Source organism: Octopus sinensis, linkage group LG10 (genome assembly GCF_006345805.1).
Source record: "Octopus sinensis linkage group LG10, ASM634580v1, whole genome shotgun sequence".
NCBI classification, from domain to species: Eukaryota; Metazoa; Mollusca; class Cephalopoda; order Octopoda; family Octopodidae; genus Octopus; species Octopus sinensis.
This window is the reverse complement of record NC_043006.1, coordinates 62,637,886-62,655,614: the sequence shown is the minus strand read 5'-3', so window position 1 is coordinate 62,655,614 and position 17,729 is coordinate 62,637,886. Positions and strand designations below refer to the sequence as shown.

The following is a 17,729-nucleotide window of genomic DNA, read 5'->3' as shown; positions in this document are numbered from 1 at the left end:
AGATAATTATAAAAAAAATCACCAAAAGTTTACTGATGACTCTCGTCCCAAGAAAGACAAAAAATATATAACACTGAACAAAAACAACGTCAACAATAGCTAAAGCAAAAAGAATAGCAACAACAAAAGAAACATAATATATATACATACACATACATACGTAAACAATATATGTAAAATGTACATATATATATATATATATATATATATTATATATATATATATATATACATGTATATAAATACCACATACACACTCATGTGGACACATACACGCACACACACAAAGAGAGTGATAGACAGACATATAGACAGACGCACACACACACACACACACACACGTATACGTGCAACATTGTTAAATAAAAGGAAATAAATTTTGGGGATGTACCTGCCTCAATATTTCTATTGTCATAATTATTGCTCATATAGACTCCAGATAGTTCTTACATCCAGTGAGGTGGACTCGGAATTTTACAACATTCTTCAGGATCGAATTTTAAGCATTAATTTTTAAACCAAAATGTACCATTGAAAAATAAGTGAGGACGGGGTAGCCATCCATCGGAGGAATTTAAAGCTTGAGTGACAACTCCTACTAGTCATAGACCTTAAATATTAATCGATGCGGTTAGCCGTAACATGGAGCATAACGGAGAACTGCCATGTATCCACCCGGATATTTCACAGTAATATACATATATGTATGTGTGTGTATGTGTGCGTGTGCGCGCGCGTGTGTGTGTGTATGAGTGTGTTTCTGTGTGTGTGTTTATAAATCCCTACATATCTTTTCTCTCCCCGTTTTTTCGTTCTCTTTCCAAATATTTCATCGCATATTCTGTGACATCTTCAGCGATTCTCTATCACCTGTGGCTCCTTTTGTTCTGCTTTAGTCCATTCTGATGTCAAATTTCAAAATGCACAGCTCATACATCTGGCTGTTATCTTGAGTTTGTAGATTTAGGTTATAGGTAAGAAAGTGTTTATGTGTTTCATAATTTGGTATTTTGAATTTTTGTTCAAAGTAAATAGATGCACAGCTATTTTAGCGCAAGAAGAAACACGGAAAAACTGAGAAAGCAGCAAATAGAAAACGCAGAAGGTTAAAACTTTTAAGACGAATCCTGCTGTTTGCCTCAGTATTTCGGAGGATTTATATCAGAGAATATAGATCCTATAGAGAACCGCATCCAAACAACCGACCCTTCGCTTTAGGGCCATATGATAATTCACCTGTTCTCAGTTACTGATGCTCTACAAAGCTGAGGCGAGATCCGCAAAAAAGTGCACATGAAGTCCTTTTAGACCTCATCCAGAATAAGAGCGCAGGAGGTTACTCATAGATTTTCTCCATTCATTGATTCGGTGTAATGTTTCTACAACTTTTATGATGCTGTACTCCTCGGAATTGGGTAGGCTCATTCAAAATCCTCACATATTATTCCACACCATCACTGTCGTGTGCAAATACCATGTCTCTCAGTCTTTCTAACCCAGAACTTTTGGCTCATTTGTTTTGCAGATGCTGAGTTACAAAAATTCCAGTGTAATAACTATATGGCTTCAAAACTGCATGTCTAGAACATACGGCAAAAACCTTGGGCACTCTTTCCTCCCTCTTATTGGGGATCAAGAAAATGTTCGGTGGCAATTATTCTGTAGACCCATGAAAGGATGAGAGGTAAGGAGAACTGGTTACGATTTGAGTTCAAAGATAAAGATACCGAATAAATATTGGAAAACAATTTATACGAAGCATGAACAGTTTAACTAATCATTTGTGCTACTCCTACAATCTCCATATCAAATTGCATCTAACAAGTAAATAGCACATTGATTCATACTTATAATATACTGGAATTTTCGCAACTTAGACAAACTAGAATCACCACATACAGAAGATTGGATTTTCTCCATAGATATGTCACACATAGAGAGAAAAAAAAAATTACACTTAGATTAGTTCGAACAAAAACAATATAAAAATTGAACCTACCGGCAAACAAGATTGCTTAGCAGGATATTCTGAGGTATATTCCGTTTCCAATGGTTTCTGCAATGCGGAAAAAAGGAAAGTAATTCCATTTGAGTATAAAATGTGTTGTCACGAAGACGTCTGGCTAAAAATCTGTGCTATTCTACGATATTCATGTCATGAATTTGTAATGATTCCTAAAACACGGTCATATTTTCGGGTATCAAAACTAGTATATTATGTAAGCATCTGAAAGATTAATGCTAATGGTAACCTCAGATCGATTCAAATAATGATAATAATAATGGTAACAACAACAAGAACAGTAATAATAATAACAGTAATAATAATAATAATAATAATAATAATAATAATAATAATAATAATAATAATAATAATAATAATAATTACTTCTTGCTTTCTCACAAAGTTGCTGAATGAAAAAGTTTCACATACATTACTTGGCATCTGGAAATCTATGAATTTAGTTAAGTCTGTGTAAAACAGAACTGAAAACTCTGCTAAGTATTTATCATCTACACAGGGGGAAATTAACAGAAAACAAAATAAAAAAACAACAAGAAAGTAACGCTATATCTGCCAGTGAACAAGCTACACATATTATCAAAGTATTATACAGAGCACTGTGATTATATTTTTCAACATGTTCTGTTTTATATTACGCTTAATTTATATGGAGAAACATTTAATTTATTTTGACATTTCACAGAACTCGATTAAGAGGCAAATTATGGTTGAAAATATTTTGTTCTACTGAAACAACACATAACTAGAACTTTGATACTACAAATGTCAGGCTTGCCGTCAATACTAAGTGTAAGTATTTCTGTCAATGCAGAAAAAACAATTGCTGTTACATTACTGGTTAATATGAATTGATTACCTTTTGTAAGTACAAAATTAAAACATGATGCGTATCATATTATATATATATTTATACAATATATATATATATATTACTAAAACACACTCACACACCACACACACACACACACATATATATATATATATATATATATATATATATAATATATATATATATTATATATATATATATATATATATATATTATATATGTATATATAATAATATATATATATATATATATATATATATAATATATATATATTAATATATATAATATATATATATATATTGAGAGCTTTGGGAGAGGGCTCCAACACCGATGTCATCTACCTTGATTTCAGTAAGGCCTTCGACAGGGTCGATCACAAGATCCTATTAAAAAACTATCCACATTGGTTGTCTCTGGAAAGTTACTGAAATGGATCAAGTGTTTCCTGACAGACAGATCTCAACATGTTGTAGTTGAAGGGGTAAAATCAAGCCCAGCCAAAGTCAGTAGTGGCGTTCCGCAAGGCACTGTGCTGGGCCCACTTCTTTTCTATTCATCATTTACATTAATGACATTAAATGACATCATCAAGCACAGCAACATAAAAATCTTTGCAGATGACTCCAAGCTACAGAAGGTCATAAATGAGGCGAGTGACCGGACATGCCTTCAATCAGATCTACTGGCTGTTATCCAATGGGCAGAAAAAAACAATATGCTGCTGAACGAGGATAAATTTGAGCTAATCCACTTTGGAAAAGAGGATGCCCTGAAACTCCCATACTCCTTCCTTCAGGGAAACTCTCGCGGCGTCCAAACACATCAGAGACTTGGGAGTAATTGTGGACAACAACATAAGCTGGGCCACTCATATAAACACCAAAGTTGACATGGCCCGCAGAATGTGTTCCTGGATCTCAGAACTTTCAGTCGAGAGATATCCACACCATTATCCTTCTCTTCTCCACTTTTGCCCGACCCCACATTGAATACTGTTGTCCACTGTGGTCTCCCCACACAATAGAAGGTTCATAAAAGTTGAAGCACCTCAAAGGGCAATCACAAAAAAGATAGATGGCATGACAGGCCTCTACTATTGGGGTCGACTAGAAAAGCTAAAACTCTATTCTCTCCACGTCGTCGTGAGCGCTACATCATCTGCATGATGTGGAAAATATTCCATCAGCATTGCCCAAATGATGTTGGCATCACCTTTAAGGTACATCCAAGGCTTGGGCCCCGTGCCATCCGCCCAAACAAAAATCGCACTCTCATCTCATAACAACAATACGGCACATTATTTCACCTCAATTGGCCCCGCTCTCTTTAACATTACACCCAAAACACATTAAAACAGAAACTGACCCTATAGGGTTCAAGAAGTCTTTGGACAGATTCCTTCAAGAAATCCCGGATAAACCCCCTACACCCGGATATGTCTCTGTAAACAATAACTCTCTACTTGAGTGGGCCATAGTGCCCAAATTCTGACTTGAAAGACTTCACCAGGTGGTGCTATTAAGTTAGACGTGGCCTGGGCCAATAATGGCCGAAACCTATCACAAGTATCAACGAAGTAATATCTATATATAATATATATATTAATATATATATATATATATATATATATATAAAAATATATATTATATAATATATATAGATATACCTCTTTGCATATATACCTACATGTATGAATATTATAATATATGGATATATCTCTCTCTCTACATATATATATGTGTGTGTGTGTGTGTGTGTGAGTGTGTGTGTGTGTGAAATTACGATATTCTAAATTATGTATAATTATATATTACTTTTAGAAGTTCAAGATAGCCTAGAATAAGTGAACAGAACCGCCCTAGAGTATACTTATACATATGTATTGTTGGACAGAAGCGTCGAAACTCCTTCTACATATAATCTATGTCTGTGTGTAATGTGAAATATTACCAGCACTTGCTTTCTCTCTATAGAATGTTACAGGTATAGTTGTAGTGATATCAACTAGTTATAAGGCATATAGTTATAGTGATATTGCATAGATATAAGGCATAGTTATACGGCATAGTTATTTGCTTTCAAGTATTTGATACAGATGGTATATTATCATTATATATACGTATGTATATATGTATGTATGTATGTATGTATGATGTATCTACCTTTCTCTTTCTCACATGCATGTGTGTGTATGTGGTGCTTGTATATGCGTTTAAGTTATATAATATATATAACATATATATAGATATATATTACATAGATATATATATATATACATAATTATATATATATATATACATATATAGTATATACATTATATATAGTTACATATATATATATATATATATACATATATATATTATACATATATAATATACATATATATAATATAATATATATATATATATATATATATATATTATATAATATTATATATTACATATACATACATACGTACGTACATACACCCCAATATATATGTATATTTGGGTCTCTCTGCTTGTATGTATATACATTTTCATACATGTATATGTGCACATATTGAGCTGTTGTTGTTGGCATTCTTTTGTCTCAGGAGACAATGGAGTTGCGCATAAAATAATCATGTCTGGTTATTCCAGGTGAGCCCGGAACTCGTGTCAATTTGGGTCGTCACTCCTTGAAGTAGTGAAGAAAATCGCTACCCACTACCTACAAATGAGTACGCGTATATATAAATATAAACTTGTTACCAGTTAAAATATGCTTGAGGCATAGAGGAACACGTAAGAAAACCTTTCATTGTGTTTCTCACTGTAATAAGATAGGTGCCCACAAACTGAATCAGTTCACACCGCTCCCTTTCTGGTCTCTGTGACTAAAGTGAAAAAATCACTCGGACCCCAAGATCCTGCTGAAGAAATTGTCCAACGTTGGGGTCAATAGAAAGCTTCTACAGTAGGTAAAGTGTTTCCTCATGAATAGAAACCAATATGTTGTGTTTCAGGGAATACGATCCAGCTCAGCGAAAGCCAGTAGTGTTGTCCCACAAGGTGCAGTGTCGGGCCCACTCTTCTTCATTATTTACATCAACGACAAAGCAGATGTCATCAAACATTCTACATTGAAAATCTTCGCAGATGATTCCAAATTCCAGAAAGCCATAAACGGCATGAGAGACCGAACATGCCTTCAGTCAGATCTGCTTGTTATCGTCCAATTGGCAGAAGAAAATAAACATTCTGCTTTTAAATGAAGATAAGTTTGATTTGATCCACTTTCGGAAGGAGGAAACTCTGAAATTAACAGATGCTCTTCCCTCGGGCAACTCCCTATATTCATCCAACAATACCAGAGATCTAGGAGTGATTGTTGATAACAATCTAAGTTGGAATTCCCACGTAAACAGGAAGGTTGACCTGGCCCGCAAGATGTACTCCTGGATTCTGAGAACTTTCCGGTCTAGAGATGCCTGCACAATCATCCTTCTCTGCTCTACTTTTTCCCGACCCTACTTTGAGTACTGTTGCCTACTGTGGTCCACCCATACGAAACAACTCATTATGAAAGTAGAGGCACTCCAGAGGTCCATAGCAACACCGCCGGGAGTGCTACATCATTTGTATTATGTGGAAAATATTTCATCAATATTGCACAAATGATGTTCGCATCAATTTAAAAATACATCCAAGACTTGGCCCCCGTGCTATCCGTCCCGCTACAAAAATCGAACTCGGGACACATAACAACATTACGCCACAATTACTTTACCTCAACCGGTCCAGCTCTCTTTAATACCATAACAAAATACGTGAAAACGGATAGGGACCCCTTAAAATTCAAATATTTACTGGACAAATTTCTTAAAAGAACCTCGGACCAACCGCCTACACCCGGATATATCTCCAACAATAATGACTCTTTGTTAGAGTGGGCTATGGCGACCCATGTATGACTAAAAGACTTCACCAGGTGGTGCTATTGAGTTAGACATGACCTGGGTTTATACTGGCCGAAACCTATCAAAGTTAACAGAGTTATCAAAAATATGTATGCATATCATACTTTGGTTAGGTGAGTAGTGGGCAGCATCGAAGTATTTTAGCCTATCTTTGTACAGCGAAAATTTCTTCCATGATAAAACAGTAAATGTCTTTCTAACGGGTTTGAATATGCCTCAAGTATATTTGAACTGGTACCAAGTTAGTATTTATACACATAGCAAATTAGTGCTGTCATCTCATGTTTTAGATATGTGTGTATTTGTATGTATGTGTGTGTCTATATACATATACACAAATATACATGTGTTTGTATACACGCACCAGTACACACATTCGTACACACAAGCACAAGCTTACACATACATATATCCATGCATACATACATACGTATATACTTACATACATACATATATCCATGCATACATACATACGTATATACTTACATACATCATATATATATATATATATATATATATATATATATATATATATATATATATATATATATATACATACATACATACATACATACATACTACAACATACATACATAATACATACATATATATATGCGCCTGTTATGCATCTGTCTGTTTAAACCTTCAGACTGCAAAATAATAAAAAGAAAATGATTTCAGCAATGACTCAATTGACTTCGAATGAATCGATCCAGCTCCTGAAGAATTCAAGATAAGAACAGAGTTGTAATCTTGCACATAAAACATTCTCTCTATTACTTAAAGGTTCTACAGGCAAAGTCAGCAGTAAAATTTTATCATGCTATAGATATGAGTCTGTTTCTTAACCTCCGAACCTATTTTCATTCTCATGTTTCAGAAAATTATGTATATACTGAATTGTATATGTCTATATAGATTTATGTACGTATGTATATATGTATGTATGTATGTACATTTGTATGTATGCATCTATGTATGTATGCATGTATGAATGTATGTATATATATATATATATATATATATATATATACATATGTACATACATACATATATATATATGTATAATGTATACATTTGTTTATGTCTTTATATACACTCACATATATACATATATGAGATACACTTCTATTACATACATCCACACAGATATATACACATACAAATAGACACATACTGAAATATTGTGCAGATATTTATAAATCTATATTTATATTTGCTTTTGTGTTAATGCTATATATATATACATACATACATACATACATACTTACATACATACATATATATGTATATATATAATATATATATATATATATATATATATATATATATATTATATATATCTATATATATATATATATATATATAAATACATACATACATATATACATATAATATATATATATATATATATATTATATATATATATATGCGCCTGTGTATGCATCTGTCTGTTTAAACCTTCAGGCTGCAAAATAATAAAAAGAAAATGATTTCAGCAATGACTCAATTGACTTCGAATGAATCGATCCAGCTCCTGAAGAATTCAAGATAAGAACAGAGTTGTAATCTTGCCATAAACAACATTCTCTCTATTACTTAAAGTTTCTACAGGCAAAGTCAGCAGTAAAATTTTATCATGCTATAGATATGAGTCTGTTTCTTAACCTCCGAACCTATTTTCATTCTCATTTTCAGAAATTTGTATATACTGATTGTATATGTCTAATATAGATTTATGTACGTATGTATATGTATGTATGTATGTATACATTTGTATGTATGCATCTATGTATGTATGCATGTATGAATGTATGTATATATATATATATATATCTATATCATAATATGTACATACATACATATATAGATATGTATAATGTATACATTTGTTTAGTCTTTATATACACTCACATATATACATATATGAGTATACACTTCTATTACATACATCCACACAGATATATACACATACAAATAGACACATACTGAAATATTGTGCAGATATTTATAAATCTATATTTATTTTGCTTTTGTGTTAATGCATAGATATTATATATATATTATATATAGATAATATAATATATATATATATATATAAATACATACTAATACATACATCATGCATACATATATAATATATAATATATATATATATATATGTTAGAAATGTATTAAATACTACAAAAATAAGTTGGATAGACACAGAAGGACCGTAATACTTCATCAAGTTAACGGGGTGATGAAAAATATTAAGACACGGTTTCGTGCCTTTAACGATAAGACGGAGAACTTCGTATAGCGGCGGCACCCGCAAGGTCTACATAGAATTAGGGCTCGAGCAAACAAGACAATACAGGTTGGACGTAGAAAAGTAAACGAATGTAATTTGAAACGATAGACAAAGACTATAAAGAAAGCCTTTCGGCCAAACGCTAGTTCGATGGGTAACGCCTGGAAGAAATCGCCAAATGGATATGAAAAAAAGAGAAATCGTTAGAGAGGAGAAAAGTTGTGGTGAGAAATATTTCGGTGAGCAGGCTCCCATCATTATTTATCCAGCGGAACATTTATGATCTGATCGCTTGATTAAAAGAGATATATAACACTCTCATGAGCTTGAGCCGAAAATTCGACCCAGGCATAGAGTATTGACATGAATCTAATATTAATGAAAAGCAATAATCGTTTACAGTAGCCGCGTTCGAATAAAGACCGTAGACAGTTGACACTCAATACTGTGAGGTATTTAGTGCAAAGTAATACTGTTCATGCAATTCACTCGCATGTTTACAGGAGCGTCTCTAGAATATATTGAACTGTAGTGCAAAATATATCGACTGATTTGTTTCAAATATTTGCATTTTGTGCTAAATCCAGAGAAGGCCGTGCTTGACCTTTCGAAGTTATTCGATGAATACCGATCAAATACTGCAGTTGATGCTATTGAATGTAGCATCATGCAAATATGCAAGCATATGTAGTTAACGATGTTTAGTGTGCCTAAATCACATGCAAGTGATGGTATCTTTAATTCATATGCTCCAGAATCGATAATAAATCAGTATAAGAAACTGGTGAACGTCTTTGAAATTCAGATAGAAACGACAGTAATAAATAACTATAAGTCTTTTATTTGTCGCCAAAATGCTCGGAGTAAAAATTTCCCTGTCACGAATGTGCCTTTGAAATAGCTTTGGTCAAAAACGAGTAAAAAAAAATCGATACAGTTTTTTGCTTTGTGCATATCTTCCGCTGGTCCTGAGATATGAATTAGATCTGTTACTTTAATTAAATTGTCTCCTCACTTCCGCTCTCTTTCTCACTCTTTCTCTCTTCCTTTGTTTTTCATTCTTTCTCTCCTCCTCTCTGTCATCTTTCTCTTTCTCTCTCTCTCAACACGCACACACACACACACTCACACACACACACACATACACACACACACACACCACACACACACACACACACACACACACACATACTACACTTGCAACTAAAGCTACTGTATCATGCCTAAAATAATTATAATTTTGATTCAATCAAAGGTTTTGATGCCTTCACACAATGAAATAGTTAAATATTCAAAAAGACAATATGTCAAAACAGGTTTTTTTTGTGTTTGCGAGAGTTGTTAGGTCAATAATAAAAGCAACACACGCACTGGTACAATATCATTTATTATTAGTCAGTTAGTTAATAGTCTAACCAACTTAGAAATCGATCATTTGCTTAATACACTGGGGAAACAATCAATCGGTTGTTTGGCTGTTTGCGAATCAATATAGTATCAATAAAGAAGTGATATTAAACCACTGTGTGTATTATTATTATTGAAATAAAGGTCCTCCCAACACACAACATGATTTATTTCAACATACGAATTCACATCAACGCAAAAACGAAATGCAACAACAAAGTTTCTTATTTGCATAACCCCTCCTCCTCCCCCTCCCTCCTCTCGTAGGTGTTTAAGAATAGCCAAAAGTTACTGAAATCGTAAATACTACTGTTGATGAATATGCAGCCGAGAGAGTTGAAATTACACTATATTATAATATTATCTCATTTATATTTTTAATCATCTTCGTGATGAACGAAAATCAATCTTTCCTACTTTAAACATGCACTTCTTACATGTATTTAGTCGATAACTATTTAAAATTCTATATAAGTTTACTAAATACCCAAATAATCGACTTTCGAGAAGTGACGTTAGACAGCTTATACGTCATCGTGTTCCATATAATCATTCGCACGCGACTAGAAATATTGAAGATGGAACTTAGTCAGGAAATATCATTTCAGCATTCAATTTAGACTTTCTGATGTTAGTCATTGATACGTGAAGTAATGTGATCAATAGCAACCACCCACGGAACTCTTTCAATTAGGTACATGGTGAATGCAACGGTGCGTACACACACAGATACACACACACACACATACATACAGACACACACACATGCATACAGATATACACACACCTGTGTGTGAGCGTATGTGCGTGTATATATACATACAGTTTATATATATATATAACTATATATATATATATATACATATATATATATATAATATTAAGTGTCTGATTAATTTATGCAATGACGTTCAACAAATCAAATAATATTTGTCAAAAATGGAGGAGATAAGATGTTAAAAAGATGTATAGAGTTTATTCATGCATGCAATTGTTTCGTACATAGATAGAAATTCATTTTTAAATTTGCAAATTATCATAGTACTCATCGGTGCAGAGAAATAGTAATAGGAACTTAACAAAAAGAGAAGAGTGTTGGAACTATGAGTTTCATGTTTATCTTATTCTATGTGTGAAGTGATGAGGGTCATGTCAATTATTATATAATTTATTTGATATAATATAAAAGAAGGAAGATGCACACATTATTTTTCCGTGATGAAGGGGCATTCTCTGACAATGACCCTTAAGATTCATCTTTAATTTGGACGAACGATCTCCAGAAACGATCGTTAGAATACTGTATTTTCTTTTAACATATAACCTATAACTATTTTAATACCTATTACTTTCTCTACACGATATTTTAATTTTTAAATACGGTTTTTATCTATATTCTATTATTATTTTTATCTATATTCCATTATTATTATGTTTATATATGTATATTTTTAGTATTCATATATTTTTTATATTTATATATTTATATAGTTTTGATATATGAATATGTGTTTCAGCTTGGGCAATTCTTATTATAACTCAAGTAAAACTGTATGTGTATGTGTTAATCACTGTCTGCTTGATTTGAACTTTTTCTATTGTATTCTTTATAATTATCTAACGCCTCAGGTTCGACCTCAGCACTTCTACGCTATCTATGTGTTTTGAAAGAAAATTAAATACGCACGCACACACACACACACACACACACACACACACACACACACACGACCATATTCGTTCAAACATAGAAACTGAGATACACCTTGCTAATAAAAGCACATATATACGTAAATAGCCGAAAATTTAAGAAAGTCTCTAACGTCAGTTTATTTGCAAAATACTTTACAATGGTTCTCGTATCAGTGAAATCAACATTAAATGTATTTATGGAATTTTTTTTACCTTCCATCACATGATCATCTTCTAAGATGTCGCTGTTGAAGAAGATTCAGGACATTGAATGTTGAGTTAAACAAAATAGTTTATCCTTTTTCTGGTTGCAATCAATTTAGGAAGAAGGTGAACAGAGATGTTTCCGCCTTTAACATCCGTTTTGGTGATACCTATTTATAGATTAATTATTTTGATATATATAAGAATTAGAAAAAAAAAAATGTTCGACGCTTATCTACACCTATAAGTTTCTATCTTATGCGTCAGCATATTTCATAAACTCATTTATATGTGACTAACAATATTGAATGAAAAATACGTAGACAGGAAATAACATTTCCGCTTACAATTTGAAACTTTCTTGATAGGTACTGATATTAAAGAGGTATCGATCAATAATTACCTCCCAACGTAATCTTTTATTGAATGATAGTAGGGACGGTATATCTCCTAATGTCGATACCACATATGCATATATATATATATATATATATGCATATATATATGCATATGTATATGTATATGTATGTATATATATATATATATGTATATGTATGTATGTATATGTATATATATATATATAAAGACACACACCTACCCCCCCCCCCAACAACCATTCATTTATAAAAACATACATGTATGGTTGCGTAGTTAGGAATTTCGCTTTGAGGCAATGGTATTCAGCTCCACTCTCGTTGTGCACTCCCGTAATAGCTTCGTACTGACAGATACTGTATGAGGGGATTTGGTAGACAGAAATTGTGTGGAAGGCCTGTGTATATGTATATGTATATATGTATGTATATATATGTATGTAAGTAAGTATCTATGTCAGTAACTGCCAATCTATATGCCAATATTTAATATATTTATTTATATCAAGCGCATTAATATACATAAATGCCTCACGCCAAGAGGGACTCTTAAAGGCAAAACTACCATAATGAACGCATTGTACCAATATCCAATAGGTATATATATATATATATATATATATATGTGTGTGTGTGTATGTATGTATACGGGCGTACACGTAGCGGTGTGGTATGTAGCTATGGGCTACATACTACACAGTACTACGCTTACAAGAAATAAGTCCTTGGGTCGATATATTCGGCTAAAGGTGCTGCTCCGGCATGGCTGTAATCAAATGACTCAAACACGTAAAGGATTAAAGAAATATATATATATATATATATAATATATATATAATATATGTGTGTGTGTGTGTGTGTGTGTGTGTTTATGTGTGTCTGTGTTTGTCCCCCCAACATCGCTTGACAACCGATGCTGGTGTGTACCCGTAACTTAGCGGTTTGGCAGAAAAAAACAATAGAATAAGTACTAGGCTTACAAACAATACGTCCTGGGGTCGATTTGCTCGACCAAAGGCGGTGCTCCAGCATGGCCGTAGTCACATGACTGAAACAATAAAAGAATTAAAGAATAAAAGTATATATGCGGTTGTATCTGGGGAGAGTAATTTTCTGTTTGAACCTTGTAATTTAACACATATTTTTATTTCCCTAAAATGTTCGTTGCGTCTTGCAACCTTTTCAGTATTCTTGACTGTGTCCGCTATTCATACTGCGTTTCTTTTTGCTTGTGAATATGTGTGTGGGTCAGTGTATGTGTGTGCGCCTATGCATGCATGTATTTATGCATGTATTTACGTATATATGCATGTATGTATGTATGTATGTGTGTGTGTGCATCTGTATGTATTCTGCATCATTCATGTGCTTGCATTTCTGTGTTTGTGTAATTTTTAAGTATGTGTGTGTGGGTGCCTATATATGTATGTACGTCTGTCTCCTTGTGTGTGCATGTCTGAGTGCGTGTGTGTGTGTTTGGCAACTATGTACCGTGTTTGTATGTATGGATGTGCATCTCCATATGTGTGAACATGTGTCTCCATATGTTTCCTTGTGTGAAGTAAAGTGTGTGTGTATATATGGTCATGTGTTTCAGTCTCCATTTGCGTATGTATGTTTGTCTGTTCATATAACCTATGTACCTATCCGTCTGTGTTGATCTTTTTATTTCCATATCCATATGCTTACATACATGTGCATATACATACATATATATATATATAATATATATATATATAATATATATATATATATATATATATACATATATATACATACACACACAAACACACGCATACATACATTTCTCCACATAACATCTCACTAACTATTCTACTCTACCTATGTAAACTGTGGGTATGGGGATATGCACCGTTCCTGTATGGGGGAAGTTTCATTTATAAGGACGTACACCCGTATTTGTCTGAGTGCTGGGTCTTTTGGGTGCTTGGACAAGATGCGGTTGTCATGTTGACCCAAGTTGTCACCATGTTGGTCTTTGGCATGTTGGTAGATTATGGAGGACTGTTTAATGTTAATGTTATGGCGCGGTTACTGATGAGAATTCGCCTAGCAAATTATTTTACTTGCTAAACAAATTTGAAACCTACGTATAACCGTGAAACAATAACAAGGTAAAAGTTTCTATTTTTCATTCCCTTCCAAATTTGCTCTTAAATGAGGTTTTGGTCATTTTGACTGCTTCTTCTAGCGTGTAAACTTACCTGTTAAAAGGTAGTTTCTCTTGTGTTTAAATGTACACTATTTTACACACACACACACACACACACACACACACACACATATACATATACATATATATTTCATTAATGAGAGAGACGGAATATGGAAGATACGAGAGTCTTTGTTGGTCACTACAGTTGTGACCATCTTACCTCGATCTCACGCGAGTGGTATTCTTAATTATCTGGTTTAGGTGCATTCCCCAGTCTAGGTGTGTATTTTCAGTAGACAAGCTTTCAGATTAACAAGACTTCTGAAAGACTATCAAGTTGCTTGCATGATACTAAATTAACTTTAGCAAAATATAGTGGACATGAATTAGAATAATCGTTACCTAAATTAATAACTACACTTTACGTTAATATATGGATGAATAACCGCAACCTCCGCATTCTTTTAAACACAATGCCACACTAATTACCAATATTACGGGGATACACCTTGACTATCGTTTACCGTTTAAAGTGAGAAAAATACCCATTTGAGTCTCTATATAAATATCTCTCACCTTCCGATGTAAATGCAAAAAAAAATACACCTGTCTGCAATGGTGTTCCCTGGCATTGATGCTTTCTACAGTCAGAGAATATACATCTACAATATCAGTATTTATGTTCGTACTTATGACTGTACAACTGCTAAATGAATAATCACTAGACCCAGTGAATTGCACAACAGAGTCTGTAATTGCCCACTAACCGAGTCGTATCAGCAGCCACTAATAGCCACTGGCATTATTAATGTCTACTTAATTCTGAGTACGAGCGTATGTGTGCCAAACCATGCGTGTATTTGTGCCTGTATGTGCGTGTATTTGTACGATCGAATATACGTGCGCCAGACCACGTATGTATGAGTGTTGTTACATCCAATCTACTAACGCTTGTATCTAATACACGTTTTGCTGTGTTGTGTATTTGCTTCTTTTTGTATCTGATATTTGTTATCGATCTTCTATAAGAGTGAAGCTGTATACCTAAATTTGCCACTTCGATATACGAAGACTAAGAGGCAATCTTGAGAAACAGAGTTTATTTTAAAAAGATACCTATTAAAATCACACAAGGAAACACATCTACACCGAGGGATGAACCTAAACCAAATGTTCAGAATGCCACCCACGAGGGATCGGTATTAGACCGGTCGAATTAATTGTAATCAATAAAGATTTTCGTATCTTCCATATTTCGTCACTATCATTAATCGAATACCCAACCCACACTCAGAGTGAACGTGCCTTACCGGTAAACTACCAAGTGTATATACTCTTTTACTTGTTTCAGTCATTTGACTGCGGCCATGCTGGAGCACCACCTTTAGTCGAGCAAATCGACCCCGGGACTTATTCATTGTAAGCCCAGTACTTATTCTATCGGTCTCTTTTTGCCGAACCGCAAGGTGACGGGGACGTAAAGACACCAGCATCGGTTGACAAGCAATGCTAGGGGGACAAACACAGACACACAAACACAAACACATACATATATATATATACATATATACGACGGGCTTCTTTCAGTTTCCGTCTACCAAATCCACTCACAAGACATTGGTCGGCCCGGGGCTATAGCAGAAGACACTTCCCAAGATGCCACGCAGTGTGACTGAACCCGGAACCATATGGTTGGTTAGCAAGCTACTTACCACACACCCACTCCTGTGCCTATCATACGATTTACTAAGTAATGTGTTCGTGCGCGCGTGTCTGTATGTCTATGGACAAAGGAACACCTCTGAATCCACGGCATATTCAATCCCTCATATTCCTAATTTACATACCTATAGTGCCCCGACATGTAATGGAACATGGAATCGCGTTTTTTTAAGCATAGCTTCTTAGCAACCATCCCATGCATTGGTGCAGAATTCAAAGCAGTATTAGACTACATCAATATCATTCCAAAATATAAATATACAGAAAAACAAGAGCTAGAAAAATATCTCTCCAAATGAGCCATAACACACCACCATATCATTATGACACTATATGCGTTACATTAAGATGGAAAGAAAAGTCAAAAATCAATACTCAAAACATTACAAAATAAAAAAGTGTTCATTCCTGTTTTACATTTTTGCTATATGTTGCAGAGAGTTGATGATGATGATGATGATGATGATAATGATAATGATGATGATTACGATGATGATGCTGATGCTGATAATGATGATCATCATCATGATGTTCATATTGATGATAATAATAATAATAATAATAATAATAAGAATGATAATAATGATAATAATAATAATAATAATAATAATATAATAATAATAATAATAATAATAATAATAATAATAATAATAATAATGGTAAACTTTACAAGGTGATATAGAATCATTAAACGTGTTACGCAGGAGTGATTTTCAAGGACGTACCTGCCATTCTGTGAGGGAATTAACAGAGACAGACCTGCAACTAATATGAGAAACTAGAAATGAAGCTGTTTCGTTAAGTGCCATTTGACTTAATATCTCGCAAAACACTTGACGAATGATTAAATCAATAAATACATAAATACTCACATACATATATTCACACACCCATTTACAGAAAAAAACATATACTCCAGCATACGCATACTAAAATAGACCATACGCATATATGTTTCTGCGTGTGTGTGTATATATATATTATGCATATGTATATATATGTATATATATATATATATATATATATATATATTATATATATATATATATATATATATATATATAGAC

At 33.4% G+C, this 17,729-nt stretch overlaps 1 protein-coding gene across 7 annotated transcripts in view; it reads right to left on the bottom strand.

Annotated features, from left to right (window-relative positions):
• Window positions 1–17,729, bottom strand: part of LOC115216514 (probable G-protein coupled receptor CG31760) — an 895,090-nt gene that overhangs the window by 718,793 nt on the left and 158,568 nt on the right. For 6 of the 7 annotated variants that reach the window (XM_036506718.1, XM_036506717.1, XM_036506716.1 and 3 more), the window contains one exon: window positions 1,999–2,055. The gene's annotated coding sequence lies outside the window, so the exon portion shown is untranslated. Of the gene's footprint in view, window positions 1–1,998; window positions 2,056–12,399; window positions 12,419–17,729 lie in introns of those variants that run through there. The other variant, XM_036506720.1, reaches the window with a different exon arrangement.